The 15,638-nt window shown below is 44.1% G+C and overlaps 1 long non-coding RNA gene across 1 annotated transcript in view; it reads right to left on the reverse strand.

The window, feature by feature from the left end:
* LOC311027569 overlaps positions 1-8,408 on the reverse strand; it is a 224,310-nt gene extending 215,902 nt beyond the window's left edge. Inside the window, exon 1 of the long non-coding RNA XR_014598612.1 lies at positions 8,335-8,408. This is a non-coding gene — a long non-coding RNA (uncharacterized lncRNA). The remainder of the gene's footprint in view (positions 1-8,334) is intronic.
* Between the last annotated feature and the right edge of the window lie 7,230 nt (positions 8,409-15,638).

Below are 15,638 nucleotides of genomic sequence, written 5' to 3' on the forward strand. Positions count from 1 at the left end.
CTCTGACCGGCGTAATGAAGCTGAAGAAGACCACTTCTGTTGGAATCCTTATCTTCCGATGAATTCTCGGCGCTCAAACAAAGGCTAGGCCGTCTGTACAGGAGCCGTTTAGATGAGATTGTAGAAGTTTTCCTAGCAAATTATCCAATGGGTTAGAAGGTGTTGAGACAAATGTCTGCAGCGGGCTGAATAAAGCTCGAATGATGTGGACAGGTGCTCGTGGTCTCTTAAATGGCCTCGGGGGCAGGCCTAGGCGCGTCATGACGGGGTAGCCGACCACCTGCCACTCAGGCCAAGACGTGACTTGGGTGGTGTTAAAGTTTTATAAATAAAATGTATTCAGCAGCGCTGCCGATGACAGCTTGGTAGCATGAGTAAGAACTCGAGTTTGAAACGAAGTAAAACTGGGAGAGGATGAGCCTTTTCCGTGTCTTCAACTCTTCTCTGCTTAACTGCAGGAGGCTTAGTCGGTGTAATGGGAAGAGGTGGAAACTCTTCTTCCATGTGGGTCATTCCGTGTCATTTCATCAAATTTCTGAAAATCTTCCCACCTGACCATCTCACAATGTCCTGAAAAAAATTTGAGTACAAAGATACACTTGTTAATAGGAAAAATCCAAAATATTAAGTCTCTACTGTCAATAGTTTTCTCATGAAACATCATTGAATGAAGGGTAGTTTAGACGGTTTTTGGCATCATGCTCTGAAAAGCCATTTTTAAACAGCAATATCTGGAAAACTATCTCACCTGTGGCCTTCAAAATTTCTACAGTGTATATCTGTTACTAATAGCCTCCAGACATCGAATATCAGGGGTGTAGCTCAATGATAACCTAGTATGGTAGGTACTTAAAATGTGGCTTGTTGAAATAAAGTAGTACATTTGAAGAGTGACTGAGCTCCCATTTTTGCAGATAAAAGACTTCTATCACTTCTGCCTCTATCTCTGGTGTTAGCTTAAACATTCTACAAAATATGGTTTCTCTCAGATGATTAGTTTCACAGATATTAAGGCTCAAAAATGGAAGTTAACACATCTTTGCCCAACTTCAGTCATATTCCAAAAAACTGACAACACATATCAGGTCCAAACTTACTTTTTTTGAAAGATCATATTCTTGTTAAAATCATATTAAAAACCAGGAGGGTGTTTTGCCTCAATTTGTCGCAGTGATTTTTTTAAATCCTGATATTGGTGGGGTTGTTGTGGCCGTTTTTGGTACTGCATGTCTTAATATCCTACAAGTAAACATCACAGCAGGGCATTTCAATTGTGTTTTTTACCATTTACCAAAGACTTATATGTGACTAAATACTACTGATAAATTTAGCCTTATGAAAACATTAAATTGTAGCACAGTTGTAGTTATAGAGGCAATAAGTCCTTGGATGTGAGTTGAACATGCTGAAAGCAGCTTTTAATAGAGACCTAATATTTTGGATTTGTCCTACTAACAAGTGTTCCTTTGTACTTTAATTTTTTCAGGACATTCTGAGATGGTCAGGTGGGAGGCATTTGATGAAATGACACGGAATGACCCATAAAAGAATGGTTCCAGGTTCCTAACTCATCACCACATGTGACACTACTAATAGCGGACGGATATGAATCACATGATCTAGGACCAATGATTAAAGAAGCACAACAAATCAAGGAATGGATCCCCACAGACAATCAGTACATACATGTATCTCCAGACAGACCATTCTGTAGAATATCATACAAACAAGCAGATGAAGCAACAGCAGAAAAAGTGTTGCTGCCCACAGAAGCAAGAACACAAATGCTATTAACCAAAGAACATGAAGACCTGCTATTACAAGTTCCACCACAAGTATGGTCAAACATAAAACTGATGTAGGGTTAGTAAAATCAGCAACCCCAAGGCGATTCCAGGTAAAAACAGACATACGTTGCCATACCAAAAACAATATCCACTCATAAAACCAACTATAGAAGGATTGTTAGAAGCAGGAGTTCTAGTGAAACTAATAGCCCATGTAATACACCTTTTTTTCCGATTAGGAAAATAAATTCCAAAGACTACAGGCTAGTGCATGATTTAAGAGCAGGGTCATTCCATGTGAAAACAGCCAAAATCGGGGTATCATGTACATGACACCTCTCAGATTTTGCTGAAAAGCGGTGAAAATATGCCTTATGTTACTAAACGAGGGAATCTGAAGTTTCAGGTCAATATCTAAAATGGTTTGCCCGTGGCGTCCATTTGAATTTCAAGTCCCACACCCCTTTTTGACACATTGGAATTTCGCATTTCATTTGTTGGCATTTTTGGAGGCCCATAACTTCTGTTCTAATAGTGAGAGAAGATGAAAATTGCTCTGTTAGTTCATTGTAATGTGTACTACACAATTCTACAGGCAGAATCAACATTCCTTACTGTTTGGGTGAGAGGTGGGTCACCAAAGTCCAATTTATTTTTGACGGCCAAAATAATTTTTCACTTTTTGGGTGCTCCTAGCACCACGATGAATGATCATATTTATTTTAAACAGGATTATTTGTTGTATTTGGGACCTTTGCTCTTGCCAAAATTAATTTGAAGGGTATGGTACCACTGGTGGGGGTTTTATGGGGGTCCAAAAACCCTCCCGGGCAGAGGTGACTCTTTTGGAACCCCATATTTGGACCCCCAAATGACCACGTGGGCACTTGATGATCCTAATGGGATTTATACCAGATAAAGATACATATTTGTTCTTTCTTTTAATGAAATAAAACCTTTGACTATGAAGCTCCTTAATTTGAATTTCATTCGTCAAAATGCACCATTTTTGACTTTTTTTCCCCAGAAGTCTGAAATGTAAGATCAGTGAGAATTTAGTGATGATAAAGCATGAAAATAGTGGAAATAACTTAGTATTATGCTCAGTGATGGCAAACAATTAGATATTTAGACTGCTGGCCATTAATTTCCTGAAAATCACAAATTAACCCCTTATCCCCGATGAAAGAGACCCGCCTGTGACAAGCGACTTGCAGCATGAGCAAGTCTGCAGGACACTGATGCAAACCACATTCCGACACCAATGGAGATGTTTCAATGGGCAAAAGAAAACATTAAGAACATTACATTCTTCTTTGTTAGTGCAGAAAATATTAAAAAACACGAGGAAACGTACAAATTGGAGAGACGTTACGCCTCGGCCAAAACATTCAGTGGAACACGATCGCAGAATATCACAGGACACAATATTCACAGATGTCGATGCAGGACAACAATCGGATACAGAACCCGGAGGGAGAACACTCGCAGTCAGATCAGCCACAAAACTACATTTTCCAGCCAGGAAAACACATGGCCTGTATCTATGATGATGACTGGCTCATTGGAAACATTGTTGAACGTTCAGATAATCATGGTGATGTTTTTGTAAAATTAATCTATGGACGCAGTGCTCGCCAATACAAACGTGACCAAAAGGACCATGAAAAAATTATGTTACTGCTTCCACAATTTCTTAGATAATAGTTATCCATAGATGAATTTCACAAAAACGTCACCATGTTCATCTGAACGTTCAACAATGTTTCCAATGAACCAGTCATCATCATAGATACAGTCAATGTGTTTTCCTGGTTGGAAAATGTAGTTTTGTGGCTGATCTGACTGCGAGTGTTCTCCCTCCGGGTTCTGTATCCGATTGTTGTCCTGCATCGACATCTGTGAATATTGTGTCCTGTGATATTCTTTTCATCCGTATCTTATTTTTGGAAATTGGTATAAAGCAATGATGCGATCGTGTTCCACTGAACGTTTTGGCCGAGGCGTAACGTCTCTCCAATTTGTACGTTTCCTCGTGTTTTTTAATATTTTCTGCACTAATAAAAGAAGAATGTAATGTTCTTAATGTTTTCTTTTGCCCATTGAAACATCTCCATTGGTGTCAGAATGTGGTTTGCATCAGTGGCCTGCAGACTTGCTCATGCTGCAAGTCGCTTGTCACAGGCGGGTCTCTTTCATCGGGGATAAGGGGTTAATTTGTGATTTTCAGGAAATGAATGGCCAGCAGTCTAAATATCTAATTGTTTGCCATCACTGAGCATAATACTAAGTTATTTCCACTATTTTCATGCTTTATCATCACTAAATTCTCACTGATCCTACATTTCAGACTTCTGGGAAAAAAAGTCAAAAATGGTGCATTTTGACGAATGAAATTCAAATTAAGGAGCTTCATAGTCAAAGGTTTTATTTCATTAAAAGAAAGAACAAATATGTATCTTTATCTGGTATAAATCCCATTAGGATCATCAAGTGCCCACGTGGTCATTTGGGGGTCCAAATATGGGGTTCCAAAAGAGTCACCTCTGCCCGGGAGGGTTTTTGGACCCCCATAAAACCCCCACCAGTGGTACCATACCCTTCAAATTAATTTTGGCAAGAGCAAAGATCCCAAATACAACAAATAATTCTGTTTAAAATAAATATGATCATTCATCGTGGTGCTAGGAGCACCCAAAAAGTGAAAAATAATTTTGGCCGTAAAAAAAAAAATTGGACTTTGGTGACCCACCTCTCACCCAAACAGTAAGGAATGTTGATTCTGCCTGTAGAATTGTGTAGTACACATTTCAATGAACGCCACGGGCAAACCATTTAAGATATTGACCTGAAACTTCAGATTCCTTTGTTTGGTAACATAAGGCATATTTTCACCGCTTTTCAGCAAAATCTGAGAGGTGTCATGTACATGGGTGGCTGAGTTGGCACGGAATGAGCCAGTAATTAATGCCATAGTGACAGAAGAAACACCAGTTGTGCCCATCCACATACATTATTGTCCAAAATCCCTCCAGGGACAAAATGGTATGCGGTGATAGATTTATGTTCAGCATTTTTTAGTGTACCAGTTCACCCAGAGTCACAATACTTGTTTGCATTCACCTATGAGAATCAACAGTACACCTATCACAGGTTACCACAAGGTTTGTGCACTCGCCATCTAATTTTAACAAAGTTCTAGCTGAAGACCTCCAACATTTAAATGTGTCCACGACATTAATGTATGTTGATGATATTCTCATATGCTCAAACAGCAAAGAGCAGTGTGAAAAAGACTCACTTACTGTCCTAACAGCACTGGCAGATGGTGTAACGAACTTGTGGCAGACAAGGAACTGGACTCAATTGCACGATTCAAACAGAGTTTTGGGATGAAAAAGATGTTTTAATGTTACACAAAAGGTACAAACATCCTTACTACAAAAGATACCTAATACAAAAATACTTACTATGATACTTACTATCTAAACTAACAAGACAAGAGAAAGAGTAATTAATGCAGTTAGGTCAAGAAAGAGCTTGGTTCAAGAGCACAAGATTCACAAGACGAACTGGCACACGACAAAGGGAGACATGGACTATTTATACATGAGGTAAGGGTACACAGGTGGAAACAATCAGGGCGGGGCTGACAATCACAATGGCGGGAAACACACGGAGGAAGTCAAGGCACCTGAAATGACACGAGAGGTTAGTTTCACAATACAACAGGAAGTGAACACGAGACTAGACATGAGTGACTTAAACTTGACAAACAGGACTGGGGGCATGACGCGGACATGACATGACATGATTAAAGCTAAACATAACATGACACAAGACTAACACAGATGACGGGACATAACAGTACCCCCCCCCTTTAGGACCGACTCCTGACGGTCCAGGCAGATCAGGGTGAGTCCGTTCGAAGTCTTTAATGAGGGTCTTATCCGTGATGAAACTTGCGGGGATCCAGCACCGCTCCTCAGGGCCGTAGCCTTCCCAGTCCACCAGGAATTGACGTCCGCGTCCCCTTTTGCGGACAGCCAGCAGTTTTTCCACAGAGTAGACTAGACCACCGTCGACGAGCCGGGGGGGGGGGGGCTAATAACCGATAGCCTGAAACAGAGGGGGCTGATAACCGTAAACACACTGAAAAGGGGTCAGTCCTGTGGCAGCTGTAGGGAGAGTGTTACGGGCATATTCAATCCAGGTGAGGTGGTCGCTCCAGGTAGTCTGGGTTTTGGGCAACAGCGCAGGCAGGTCTCCAGGTTCAACCGCTCGGTCTGGCCGTTTGATTGTGGATGGTAACCTGAGGACAGGCTGACGGTGGCACCTATAAGTGAGCAGAACTCACTCCACAACTTTGACACGAACTGTGGGCCTCGATCAGAGACAATGTCTGTGGGAAAACCATGGATACGGAAGACATGGGTCATCACCGAGCGATGAGACGGAAATTATCCGTCTCATCTTATATTAGGAACCAGGTGTGCCTCGCTGCACTTGTGAAAGTGGGTCAACTCCGCCTCCGCCACTCTCCAGCACTGCGGGTGAAAACAGGGGAGACAGGGAGAAAAACAAAGTGCACAACAAAACATAACCAAAGAATAAATCAAACACAACCCAGGCCATAACAAGGAAACCGCTGTTAGGAGGTCTGGAAGATCTGTGAGTTGATGAGAGTGGGCTGTGCGTTAGGTGCATCATCATCCTCAAGCATGGCAAGGATGCACATCTGGATGTTTTTGATCTGCTTGTCTTCTGAATCTGTTGCCTGGAAAAATTAATACAATTGAAATACTGCTATGTAGCAGGCTGATAAAAATATAGTCTGAAGACAATTTGTGTACAATATTCTTAGATAGATAGATAGATAGATAGATAGATAGATAGATAGATAGATAGATAGATAGATAGATAGATAGATATTGATTGATTGGCTATAAAGTCTGTGATCACAGTATAAAGTGGACAGTGACTATGCAGTATTGAATGTTTGAAAATGACATTCAGATGTGATGAAGTTGGATATTACTGCTCAATGTTGATATTACAAGTAGTGTTATTCAATTGTTTCTAGAGTATTGACTCTTGACTCTTAGTATTGAGAGCTTGGCGGCGCCCCGTCTCTCGAAACTCGATGTGACGCGAAGGCATTGCACAGCGTATAAAGTTGAGGTTATACGCAAAAAGTTGAGGTTTACGCAAAATCAGAGCCGCCCGGCTCGACTCACCGTTGGGCACCACTCAAAAATCTTTAAACTGACCGTTGTCATTTTGTAAAATAAAGACAGATTCAGCAACTGCATTGCTTATTTCCCACATAAAATGTTTTCAGAAACACATTTCGGTGAACTATTTTTGTAAAATAAGAGAAAGTTTCCAAACGAGCTGCCATGTTGGTCGGTTTGAAATCCGGGAGCAGACAGGCCACCAGTGAAAGCGTTCGTCCAATCAGGTGCAGCCATGAAGTGTGCCAATGATTGTATGAAGGAGAGCGCCTGTCAATCATCCTCCTAGACAGCCCACCAAGCGCGCAATACTGGCAAGCGGCATGTCAACTAGCGTTTAAAAACGCCTGCATAGACAATGAATGGGAAGCGTGGGAAGCGTGGAAATAACACTGCCTGTGGACACGTACCTTCAGCCAAAATCTCATGCTGAACTAAGTTAAAAACTTGAGAGCCTGCAAAGTATATTTTAGCTGATAACATGTTGCTGAAATTTGCTGGACAAATATCCTCCTGCACAAGCATAACATTGGCTAGGATAGGATAGTCAACACGTTTTTCGGTTAGCTCAGCTAGCAACTCATTTCAGTCGGTCGCATAAAACGCCAGTTTAAGCACATTTCCACAAACATTCCAAACAAAGGCTGAAATTTGAAATGCTGTTCATCTTTAAGTGTTGTAACTTACCTCTTGGATGAGAATTGCGACTGCAATGTTGGTGAAGGCACAAGATGGTGGATGCAAAATTTCCAACAAGGAAAGAATAATCCCTGGGAAAATGGCTGGGAAACCCCATGCTGCCCCTTGAAGAGCTTGTGGACCCAAAGAACCCAAATGAGCATGCACAGATTAGTTGATCCGCCCTCAAGTAGGATTCAATTCTTATTTGTTTATTTCGCCAACTCAGTTTATGGATTGAGATCAACTTTTAATCAGAAACGTTTGGAAGTTAGTTGAAACAGCTGAAGAAAATCAGTTCTGTCAGGTCCATTAAGTCAAGAAACACAGGAGATAATAATACTGTTTTTTTTATTGAATAAATTATGAATTAAATTTGGCAGTATGGGTCTGTTCAGAGGAGTCCCATGATTTTTCATGAGCAACATGAAAAAAGCAGAGTCAGGGGACAGCAGCAGCATCAGGGAACACTTGCCCAGTTTAAGACTGGGAGAGCTAACTATTCCCCCATGAACAGAGCAGGCAACATGACAGACTATGCCATGTTATACACAACAAGGTGGAGTAGGGGAGGCGGTGGGTTGCAAAGATGCGTGCAGCATGCAGTTGGGTCGGCCTTAAAGGCAGGAACACACCGGCCCAACCGTTGGACGTCTGAAGCGTTTGGAGAGGCTCGGACGAGGTCGGGAACACATATGTTTGGTGTGTACAGCTGCGTCGGAAGCTTTCGGAGCCGCACGGACGTTGTCTGATCAGACTGAGCATGCGAAGTCTGAGGAGGTGGGCTGTTGGACGTCTGAGCCATTGGATACTCTGATTGGCGGTGTGCTAGCGAATCAGAGTATCCAATGGCGGTGTGTGGGCGGGGCGGAAGTGACGATGGTAAACTCCGTATTACTCGTTCCCTACTGAGACGACGTCTTCGTAAAATAATGAGCCCGAGAGCACACAACGCGAGTGTCACCCTAGCCAGAGCCATCTTTCCAGAAATGCCAAGTATTTAGTCCACAAAGGTCTTCTCGAGTCGAACGAATACTGAACCAAGACTGTGGCTGTGTCCGAAATCATTCCCTACTCCCTACTCCCTATAGGTAGTTCTATGGAGGGCACTAGGCCTATATAGTGGACTCAAAGGCAAAATGAAAAAACACTTTCGGACACTACTCGGGGGATTTCTTTCGGCGCCGTTGATGACGTTGTCCTGACCATAATTAATATGTGTCAGATTCCGCCAACGGCTCTTAAGTCTCAAGCAGAGAAATTACCAGGATAATTATTTTTTAATACATATTCGTTGCGAAAATTTACAAAACCAAAAGAACGAGTCCTCCAGCAATAAGGGGATTCCGTGGCCGTCTCATTTCTTGAGAAAAAAATAATTTTCAATAATGAGACGATCACTACATCGTCCTCACTGCTATTTTTATTTTCAACGATCCCGATCGGGTCCAGGTGGACTTCAGGACCAGGTTGCAGCACTACCGGCACCCCACATCTCCGCGATCCACCAGACCTGAACAGGCTGCAGTCCGTCCCCGATCCCAAACTCCTCGGCGATCGCTCATCACAATCTGTCCCTCATCTCCGCATCTTTATAGTTTTCAGACTGTCATACGGCGCTTTGGTTTGAGTGACGGTTTTTGACGGACGAAGACCCCGCCGCCGCCTCTCGTCGGCCGGCCACTGCAGCTTATCGCCGGCCGGCCAGTCGCCACAGCCACCGCCGCCTGTCGCCGGCCACTGCAGCTTATCGCCGGCCGGCCGGCCGCCACAGCCACCGCCGCCGGCCACTGCAGCTTATCGCCGGCCGGCCGGCCGCCACAGCCACCGCCAACTGTCGCCGCCAACCGCCGCTTATCACCGGCCGCCGCGGCCACGACCGCCGCCGGCCAGCGCCAACTGTCGCCGGCCCCTGTCGCCGGCGCCGGCCGGCCGCCGCTCGCCCAAAGTCTCATATAAATAATTAATATATATCGGGGTTTTTTTAAGTAAATAAAGGAAAACATCACACTTTGGCCGTTTGTGTCGTCTTGTTCTGCTCTGCAATACATATATTAAATATTAACATTTATTATTGTACGATTATTGATATTTCCTCCGCTTTTTCCTGCTCTCTCTCCTCTCGTCCCTTCGCGATTTGTCTTTCAGCGCAATGCATGATGGTAAAATTTGCTCGGCTAGTGACCATCGGCTGTACACTACTTTTCACGATGCATTGTGAGAAACTTTGAGTGCACTATATAGGGAATAGTAATGCTCACTACACATTCGGACACCCCTACAAAAGTAGGGAGTGATTTCGGACACAGCCTGTGTGTGCATTGTTTTTATCTGCACTCCGTTCCGTCATTTCCTGTTTTCCTGTTTTGGAGTACTGGCACGAAACTAGCGCCACCCGCTGTTAAGGAGGCTTATTGCATCTCGCGCAAGCGCAGAACGTACACGCTGCTGTGCTGTCGGAAGCACGTCGAAGCGGTGTGTACAACGCAACTTTTCTGCCGAACGGGTCAGACGAGAGGCAACAGAGTGGGCGGAGAGTGGTCGGATAAGGCAGTTGGACGTCTGGGCGGTGTGTGGGGGCCTTAAGGGTTGAAACAGGAGCAGAAGCAGCTGCAGTGGTTGCAGCCCCTAACGGTCCGGAGGCAGCCCGCAGAATTGGCAGAGGAGGCGCAGGTGAGAAGCAAACCAGGCTCTGGACATTGGTTTCCCTTCCTGAGTGACCAACAGCGGCTCCTGGGATCCAGCACGTGGATGGCTTTGCAAGTAGGTCAGCATGGAGGACAGAGGACAAGACAAGTCATTAGACTCTGAGACGTACACAACTATACCTTTGCCATTTTTGTCAGTTTTGGAGTGTTTAAGAAACAAGGTGAAATGGTGCTCATAAATTGAAACATCAGAAATGGTGAGATTGTGATCTGGGTCAAAAGAACATGTGCGTGAAGAAAATTTGCCACGCCTTAGAAAACTGTAGAAAAGCTGTGAGAATGACTGTCTCTAACATTTTATCTGTGTAAGGCCCAAAACACCCTCCCCTTAATCGTAAAATGATTTTCTTAACCAAGGGTTATGTGAAAGGGAGACGTTTATCGTTGCCTTGAGGTGACTCCTTTTTGAGGTCGTTCAGCAGAAGGCATATGGACGGGTTTTCCAGAATGCTAGCAGCGGAAGGGTCCTGACATCATAGGTGGAACTGGATGCCAGCGACCATGCTTTTGATAGAGGATGGCTGCATTTTTCTAGACTCGAAGCAGTGGACTATGAATGCACTTATACAGCATATATTAACTGGCAGAGCTGCTATAGATAATGTAGCACAAAAGGTGTGGTGAAGTGAGACCAGGCTGAGTCATACATTTTTAATGTTGATTTGGCTAAGCCCCCACACATGTATTGCGCAGCAGTGCGCAAATAGGATTGCAGTGGATCATTTAGTCTAGAATGGTTTGACTGTAGGGAGGACATTCCAGGCTTGATTGGGCCGCTCTTGGACACAGAAGATGGTATTTCTGGAACTTAAATCGGGACAGAATCGGCTACTTGATTATTCAGACCAGGGATATGAGCTGCATGAATATTATAATTACCCATAATTGCCAACCATGTAAGACGCCTCATAAATCTATTGATAAATGGAATAGAGGAGTGCCCCTTGTTAATGATGTTAATGGTTGCCTCATTGTCACAAAAAAATAATTTGTTTTCTTGCCCAGTGCTTGCCCCAGAAAAGGCAGATGATGACGAAGGGATATAGTTCTAATAGGGCTGTTGAGAATTCACTGGCGGGTAAGGCGAGTAATTCTTTCGGCCAAACACTTGCAAACCATTCATTATTGAGAACCCCTCCAAACCCCACGGAGGGCGCAGCATACGCGTTACGGACCCTTGGTACTCAAATACAGAATAGGCTGGAGCTCGACTGGTGCAATCCTTTTATTATTATTCTGCACCGTGAAACTAAAACACACACAGATTTTCATTAAACATTGCGCATATCAAACACTTACACTGCACAATTCACACATACAAAGCTTTTACACCAAGCTTTTACCTCAGTTCGCCTACCAAGGGCGTAAACTTTGCACTCCGACCAGCTCTGACTCGTGTCGCTTCTCTGATCACTCCAAACCCGGTGGCTACCTGTGGCAAAGCTTGGCGTGCTTTGTGTGACATCACCGCTAAATAACCCACGTATGTTTCCGGGGCGCATAAAGATGCCCAGGAACATGCATAAAAAATAACACGGGTACAGAGACCCCTGGTGGCCACTTACAATACGTATATAGATTGAAGGCTGGAGAGGATTCCGAAAAATCCATCCATCCAGCCATTGTCTACCGCTTATCCTGTATTCAGAGTCGCGGGGGGGCTGGAGCCAATCCCAGCTGTGATTGGGCGAAGGCAGGGTACACCCTGGACAGGACGCCAGTCTATCACAGGGCCGACATGTAGAGACAGACAACCATTCACTCTCACATTCACACCTACAGGCAATTTAGAGTCATCAATTAACCTATCCCCATCCTGCATGTCTTTGGACTTTGGGAGGAAGCCGGAGAACCCGGAGAGAACCCACGCTTACACGGGGAGAACATGCAAACTCCACACAGAAGGAACCCGGCCCGACCCGGGAATCGAACCCAGGACCCTCTTGCTGTGAGGCGAGAGTGCTACCCACTACACCACCGTGCAGCCCGGATTCCGAAAAATCATTTATGAAAAAAGAAATTCCAAAACTTGAGACCAAAATCTAAACTCTGATCTACATCCGGCGTCTAGGATAACGACATCATTGAGATCTTTAACAGATTTGGACACGTCAAGGAGCCTGGAAATAAATGATCTGCCTTGGGGATTACCCTCATTGAAAAATGTAGGTGGCCTAGAAGAGAGAGCTATTCTCTTTTGGAGAAGGACTGCAACTCTTGAGCGTTTTGCATAACCTGTATTATATGGGGCAGTTTCTTAAGGGGCAGCGAGGCTTGCATAAGGTTGGAATCAAGGGTGATGTCCAGAAATTCTATAACTTTAACCGGACCTACGGTTTTCTCTGTCGTGACTGTGGGTTTTTCTTGCTTTGGTTTCAAGTGTCTTTCTGTCTTGTGTTGTCACGTGTTTTTCTTTGTCTATGTCATGACTGTGGGTTCTTGTAGTGTTGGTTTCCTGTTTTATTTTGTAGTCCTTCTGTCTTGTGTTGTCACATGCTTTACTTCTTGTCTTGGTTTATGACGACAGGATACACCAGTTGTCCTATTTAAAAAAAAAATATATATGTATATTTATTTTATACTTTCATCCACTAGATGGTGGAAAAGAGGCACTCATGACCATTTTATTTTAGTCCATCAGGGAGACAACCAAATTTGAGATCAACCTTTGCAAGGTCCAGAACACTCCTTCAAATTTATTCAACAATCACCATGCTTGTCCTCAATCACTCTTCCATTCACAGAAACAACTCTCGTTTAAAAAGCCAGTCAGTATATATGGATTTCACCCAAACAACTGACCCTATAGATTCTCAGTTCAGTGGCCAGATGGTTTGTATGGAATTCCCCCGAGCAGCAAGCCTTAGTTGGTGGACATGGTTAGGTTTGCCACAGCTCGCTCTACCCAGACACCACTGTTTTGAGAATCTAGACACTGTTTCCTCTTACTTGCCATTGTAGAGATCTTGTTTACCACCAAAAAACCTGCTGGATCCATTGTATGGTCTAGTCATTCTGACAGTCATATCTTAAAGAGCTCATTAAACCCTACTGTCCTGCCAGAGCACCACACTCTCAGAATAAAGGGTTACTTGTCGTTCCTTAAGTCTCCAAAATTAGAACAGGTGCCAGAGCTTTCTGTCATCAAGCTCCTCTTCTCTGGAACCGTCTTCCGGTTCTGGTTCAGGAGGCAGACACTGTTCCCACATTTAAGAGTAGGCTTGAAACTTTTTTTCTTACTACGCTTATAGTAAGGGCTGGCTCAGGTTTGCCCTGAGCCAGGTCTTAGTTAAGCTACTATAGGCCTAGACTGCCGGGGGATTTATTTATAGTGACATTTATTTATAGTGAGTCTTTCTCTCTCTCTCTCTCTCTCTCTCTCTCTCTCTCTCTCTGTTAAAAGAATTTAAACGAATAAATTCACCCGAGGAGGAGATCGGAGAGGGATCTGACTTTAATCTTGATCAAGAGGAGCAGTTACAATGCAACAACGTGTGAGGATGCTACAGAGAAAGTGCTCAAATCAGTGTTGTGACTCGAGTCTTTTAAAGGCACAGGAGATAATGAGTCATTGACAGTTAATCTTCATGCAGAAGAAGACATCATGACTACCAGGCCTGATAACATTTAGGTCAGCAATGGGGATGCTGAAGTAATAAACAGTTCAACACATAAAGCTGTAACCTGAACAAAGAAAACTTTAGGAGTTGTCTTCTCACCCACGCATCCTGTACACCCCATTCTCCTGCTGATAACTTCAGGGTTAGATTACAGGAAGTCAAAGTTCCTAGACTAACTGTACCTTCTTCTCTAGACAGTCAGGTGTAGTTGCCGTCATATGGCTCAAACCAGGGTGGCCGTGTGTGAGTTGGCACAGGGGGAAACAATTGGTGTACAGTGGTGCAGTTCCTGTCAGCGGGTAGACACAGAGTTATACAATTTGCGGTCCGATTTCTCTTTTAGCTCTTCATTTTGCTGGTGTTGAATTAGCTAGCGTTGTATTGGCTAGTGTTGAATTTACAATCAGTGATTCAGCTGCGGTGCGATTGTTGTTGCCATTCGATTGTTGAGACTGATGTTCCTGTACCCAGAGTATCGGAACTACCACTATCACTGCTATCACACTTATCATCACTTATCTGTCATGGTGTGGTGCTTTTACTTATCTGTCTCCTCTGGAGTGTTGTATGCTCTTCGGGAACGCTCCTCTTTTAGGTCTCATCCTTCCTTGTGAGTTGTGCTTGAAACAAATCAAACAGGATGCACAAACATTTTTAGAGCAACTTTGGAATCCATATGTTGTAAAACATTTACTTATCATTGCCACCATCCCTGGTAATTGGTATGGTAATTCCATGGCTCAAAATAGCCGCAAATCTATAGAGGGTTTTAGGAAGGATGGGCTTACCCCTGTGTGCTGTGTATGTGTGTGTGTGTGTGTGTGTCTCAGCATGACCTGTCCGTTGAGATAGTCACGCAGGTGATGATTCTCAGTTCCGGGGAGATGAGTCTCGATGCGGTCTGAGTCCTCCGCCTCCGCCTCTTGCCCCTCCTCCTCGTCCTCCTCCGGACCTACAGTCTCTCACCCAATGTCCAGTTTTAGCAAACATCGTTCCTGTCTCTCGATCTGCTCCCCTCCACCAATGTTCTGCGTCCCATTGGTGCCCTGGTATTTGCGGAGTGGAGGCTTCTGGCGGTTCGGAGGAGGCCGGAACATGTGCCGGCCTGGGGTGGAGTGGAGGTGGCCGCAGATGAAGCTGATCCGGGTAGGGGGAGGGACAGGCGTCGGACCCGGAGGGACTTCGTCATCATCTCTCCGTTGTTCTCGGCGAGAATAAAGAACAGGACGAAGATTAGAACTTGTCTGTTTGTGTGGTTTTGCTCTAGTCTAATTTCGTTATCTTCCTGCTCCCAATCTGTTAGTTTCTTCCACATTTAGTCTTCCCCGAAACCCATATTTGGTTTTCCATAGTTTAAGGTGTTTTATGTTGTCATTATCCTTTGCCTGCATACATTTTGCATCACCTGTATAGGCAGTGGCGGCGCCAGAGTATTTTTTCTGGTTCAACTACGGTGGGGCTAACTCATACGGCGGTGGGGCTCAAATCAATGCCAGAATTTCAATGTGAATATATATAACACCCAGTGGCGCCGCCAGCCGGAATCCTGTAAGCACTGTGCGTACTTTTTTTTAAGGTGAAAAAAAAATTGATGGTGCTGAACCGGGGCCG

This window comes from Eutrigla gurnardus (assembly GCF_963514095.1).
Source record: "Eutrigla gurnardus genome assembly, chromosome: 17".
In the NCBI taxonomy this organism is placed as follows: Eukaryota; Metazoa; Chordata; class Actinopteri; order Perciformes; family Triglidae; genus Eutrigla; species Eutrigla gurnardus.